The following is a 5000-nucleotide window of genomic DNA, read 5'->3' on the forward strand; positions in this document are numbered from 1 at the left end:
TCTCCTCTCTCTCTCGCGCTCTGTGTGTGTGTGGGTGTGTGTGTGTGTGTGTGTGTGTGTGTGTGTGTGTGTGTGTGCGTGTGCGTGTGTGCGTGCGTGTGGTATAACCCTCGGGAGTGTGTGATGGCACAGCTGGTAATGACGGAGCTGATTGAAAACAACCTGCAGCCTCGGGGTTGATCCAAAATACACATACACATACATACACACATGCACACATACACACACACACACACATACACAGAGGGACGCAGGGACAAACGCAAACCACTCCAAATGACATCACCCTCACGAAACACAAACAGAAGAGCCAAATAATGCAATGGTAGGATGTAAACAGCAGCCGTTGTGTGTGTGTGTGTGTGTGTGTGTGTGTGTGTGTGTGTGTGTGTGTGTGTGTGTGTGTGTGTGTGTGTGTGTGTGTGTGTGTGTGTGTGTGTGTATGTGTGTGTGTGTGTGTGTGTGTGTGTGTATGTATGTGTGCTTAATGCGATGGTGTGGGGAGGTAGATAGGAGCCGGACTAATCGGCTCTGTAGAGCCCTACAGAGCAGTGCTCTAATTGTACCCCACTCTGTGCACTTCTGTCCTCATCCCTGAACCTAATCGGCTGAATTACCACAAGATTAGAGTTGGAATCCTTTTGCCAGGGGCACTAATCTGAAGAGAGACCCTGACAGCGGTGGTGGAGGAAAGCCAGAGCGAAAGGATGGAGGAGAATGAGAGACGGGGAGCGACAGACGCGAGAGAAAAGCGGAGGCGAGGGGAGGGGAGGCGAGAAAATGCAATGAATTATAGAAAAAGACAAAAAAGAGCGGGATTAGCATCTTAATGTATGTGCCGGGAGCCAGGGAGAAGAAAAGATCTCACAGCATCTTTCTGTCTCTTCTCTCTATCCCTCTCTTTCCCATCACAGCCCCCCCCCCCCCCCCCCCACCCCATACTATGCAACTCCCTCTCTTTTACTTTTTCCATGAATCTGTTTATTCACTCTATCTCGGTCTCTCTCTCTTAAATATTAGCTGTCTTTCCTCTTCGCTCTCCTTCCTTCTCTCCTTACCTTTCTGTGAGAGCGCATGAACGGAGAAAGCTGTACACTGGTAAATATTTCATGTTCATTTCACTCTCAGAGTTACACATCCGTGAAAGGGGTCCATTTGGTTTCATTTGATACAGTACACTCTCAGAGTTAAATTAACCCTGAGGATTTTACAGAGTAGGGGGGAGGGGGCTCAAAGCATTTCCTCCAATGCGATTTCAGGTGATGAATTAAAGAACAGGAAAGCAAGAAACAAACAAATAACAAAGACACCTGACATAAAAGCCTTTCTCTGTAGCAGCTCTAATCTCTGCCACTTCCAATTTCACTTCTACCCTTTACCTGTACACAGTAAAATGCTAACTGTCATTTAACACTGAGAGTGTAAAAATATACACATAACAAAGCAATGTGGTGATAACTTTGTCGAATATTCTGAAACATTTGGAAAGAAGAGTTTGACAGTCTGCATGTTAATTTTAACAACCACTATACTAATTACTTCACTGACCAAGGTCTGTACTTTGCACGCTCCTTTTTTCTCCTTTTTTTACCTCAAATCTCTTTGCCAATATCCAAGCTCACAGCACATCGCGTTGAGACATGTTATGATGAGTTTGTAGATCGGCAATTTTTAACGCATGTTCAAAATGTTTTTTGCAGAATGTTCAGTGTACCTATTATGATGAGAATAGTAATAATACTTTTACATTAGATTGCAGGTCAAAGTATTTTGGTAAGTACATGCAGAACAGATGGCAAATCTTAGAGATTAGCATTTAAAGAAATTGACTTTCAAGAAAATGAGTCTGGGTCTGAGTGACAAATATGCCCCTAGGCACTTTGTGTATGCAATGTAATACAACACCTCATGTTTAAAGAGTGTGTTAATTGCTTCATGTGGATGTTTGTGTCTCACTAAGGGGTACCACAAGAGGGCGCTACAAGTGGATATGCACGAGAAGCTGGTAGGCTATTCTATTTCTTTTGATAAAAGTTATGATGCCGACATGCCACTTTAATAAACCAAATTCGTATATTCGTAAGAATACAATGTAATAATAGAATAAACTATGTGAACAATACACAAGGGTAGATATCAAGATCGTTGTAAAATGAATAAAATGCCTATTAATAAATAGCCTACACAAAAATAAAACATTTGAATGAAAGTATAGCCTATTAAGAACACATATAAGGGGCTAATTTACTTTTGTTTTGTTTTGCAAAGGAAAGGCACATCTTCCAACCCATATGGGCAGCTGCAGTCTGATGGAGTTGTATAAACAAAATATATATTTTTCTAAATAAACAAATTGCAAATTCATCTGTAAATATATCTGATATTCAGCCGGGGGCTCGTGATATTTAGGCTGCTGCTGCGTTGCTTTAACAGGAGAGGAATCAGGAATGGAAAAACATTGAACACCGGCCGCCGTTATTGCTTTTCAATGTATCAATAACAAAAACAATAGGCAAAAAAAAGCAGGAGACTCTCCTACTTTTTTTTGCCTCATGTTTTTTTTTTGCCAGGAGAGTGCGTTATAATAATAGTCTAAGTTGTGGGATGACGAGAGTTTTATGCGATCCCGCTTTTCTGCTAGAGTTCATCACCATAACGAAAGAGCAGACCCTGATCCAGCAGTGCGTTCCCCCGACTCGCCCACTTACCTCTACCCGGGATGGAGGCGCTGCCGTGCGGGAAGGAGGAGCAGCGGAGAGCCGCCGATGTGGAGCTGATGTCTCGGGGTGTGATCAGTCTCCAGTCCAGTCAGTGTGTCTGGTCTGATGCTAAAGCGCTGTGCCATCCTCTCCACCCAGCACCACTAGAGCAGAATGATTCGCTCTCCTCCCCCCATTCACCATTCTTTCTCTCCTCTCCTTTTATTTCAAGCCTTTTTAATTCTTTACTTCTCTCTCTTGTCTATCTCCGGTCCTTTCTTTCTCTCTCTCTCCCCCCATGCAACGGGGATTAGGCAGCAGATACCGTGAAGTGCTGCTCCACCACGGCAGGCAGGCAGACAGAGAACGCCGTTGTCTTGTTGTAACGGCTGCCCGTTAACGACTGACTGCCGCGCGTAAGTGCTTCTGATAAAAAGCACCTACAGGAGTGGAGACTAGGGTACGTACTTGGGAGGGAGGGAGGGGGGGGGGGGCTGGTGATGCTTGGGTGTGTGTGTGTGTGTGTGTGTGTGTGTGTGTGTGTGTGTGTGTGTGTGTGTGTGTGTGTGTGTGTGTGTGTGTGTGTGTGTGTGTTTGTGTGTGTGTGCTGTGGTGGAAGAAGTACTCAGATTTACTTAAGTAAAAGTAAAGTAATACCACAATATAAAAATAGTGTTACAAGTCTAAAAGGCCTGTGTTCAAAATGTTACTTGAGTAAAAGTACAACAGTGTTCGCATCAAAATATACTTAAAGTACCAAAAGTAAAAGTACTAAAAGGTTTGAAAATAGCAGATCTACAAGCTCACAACAAGCTTGTAGATCGGCTATTTTCAAATAGCCTACATATAAAATAGGGCTGAAGTGGTTAATGTATGTTTTATAATATCATAAGTCATAGCTGCAAAGTAATTAACTAAAGTTTTCATATGACGTGAAGTACAATATTTGCCTCTGAGATGTAATGGGGTAGAAGTAAAAGTATTGAAAATTGGAAATACTCCAGTAAAGTAAAAAATACCTAAAAATTGTACTTAAAGGTAGGATAAGTGATATTTTTTGGTTAAAACAAAAAGTATTTTGTTAAAAGGTTAAAGCACTATATTCTGATAGTAATCATTAGGCTACTATAGAGTGTTTGTTCAGTAACAGGAGTCTCCCCGTCTCTCCAGCTCTTTAATAAACAGAAAATACATTTTCCGGTAGGTGTAAAAATCTCAGCCAATCAGGAGAAAGTACCCATTTTTAAGCTTAATTTTTATAGTGTTCCAGTTCCAATTTTGCCTGCTCATTTCTTAGTGTCATCACTTCCAATTTCATTTGTTTAATCTGTATCCTGATTGAGTTCTCTATCCTGATTGGATAAAATTGGAAATGAAACTGAAACTGAAACGAAAATGCATTTTCTGTTTTAGAAAGAGCTGGAGAGACAAGGAGACTCCTTTTACTGATCAAACACTCTATAGCAATGAGTACTATCAGAATATAGAGCTATTTAACACTTATTTTAACCAAATAAAATCACTGACCCTACCTTTAAGTACAGTACTTGAGTAAATGCACTTAGTTACTTTTCACCACTGTCTGTGTGTGTGTGTGTGTGTGTGTGTGTGTGTGTGTGTGTGTGTGTGTGTGTGTGTGTGTGTGTGTGTGTGTGTGTGTGTGTGTGTGTGTGTGTGTGTGTGTGTGTGTGTGTGTGTGTGGGTGTGTGTGTGTGTGTGTGTGTGTGTGCGATTTGATTGACACAAACAGCCTTTTTTTCTCGGGCAGCATCAGTGATCACGGTCCAGTGGTAAAAGCTCGCGGCCGTTAGCTGGTGTTTCGGATGCAAGGATGTCACAGCCCGATGCACACCCGGCGCAAGCTCATTTAGCTGATCTCTCTCTCATTCTGGACAGCTTAGTGCTCTACTAGTACAGCAAAGAACGCACTCCACTCTTCACCTTCACTATTATCATCACAGACTTACAGTAGTACGGCCATGTCAAAACACATTCAGACGGGGTCTTCAACAGGGGGTCCGGGACCCCTAGGGGGTCCTCAGAGTTACTACAGGGGGTCCGCCAAATCTTTGTGTGATAGGATTTGTTTTTTTTACCTTAACCACTTGAACCCTAGCATCCCGTTTTCTGAGGAGAACTTTAGCCAAAAATAGCAGATCTACAAGCTCACAACGCCTCGCGCTGCGAGGCGTTGTAAGCTTGTAGATCGGCTATATTTGGCAGAGGTTTGGTGTAGAGGGAAAAAAGAGCAGACCAAGTTAACAAAAAAATATATAATCTGAAACACAATTGTATGCAATA

General features: G+C 42.4%; 1 protein-coding gene across 5 annotated transcripts in view; it reads right to left on the reverse strand.

Moving 5' to 3' along the window:
• ndst3 (N-deacetylase/N-sulfotransferase (heparan glucosaminyl) 3) overlaps nucleotides 1-3088 on the reverse strand; it is a 54138-nt gene extending 51050 nt beyond the window's left edge. For all 5 annotated transcript variants that reach the window (XM_084082347.1, XM_084082346.1, XM_084082350.1 and 2 more), the window contains exon 1: nucleotides 2709-3088. The gene's annotated coding sequence lies outside the window, so the exon portion shown is untranslated. The remainder of the gene's footprint in view (nucleotides 1-2708) is intronic.
• Nucleotides 3089-5000: the final 1912 nt, after the last annotated feature.

Source organism: Gymnoscopelus microlampas, assembly GCF_963454915.1.
Source record: "Gymnoscopelus microlampas genome assembly, chromosome: 2".
NCBI lineage: Eukaryota > Metazoa > Chordata > Actinopteri > Myctophiformes > Myctophidae > Gymnoscopelus > Gymnoscopelus microlampas.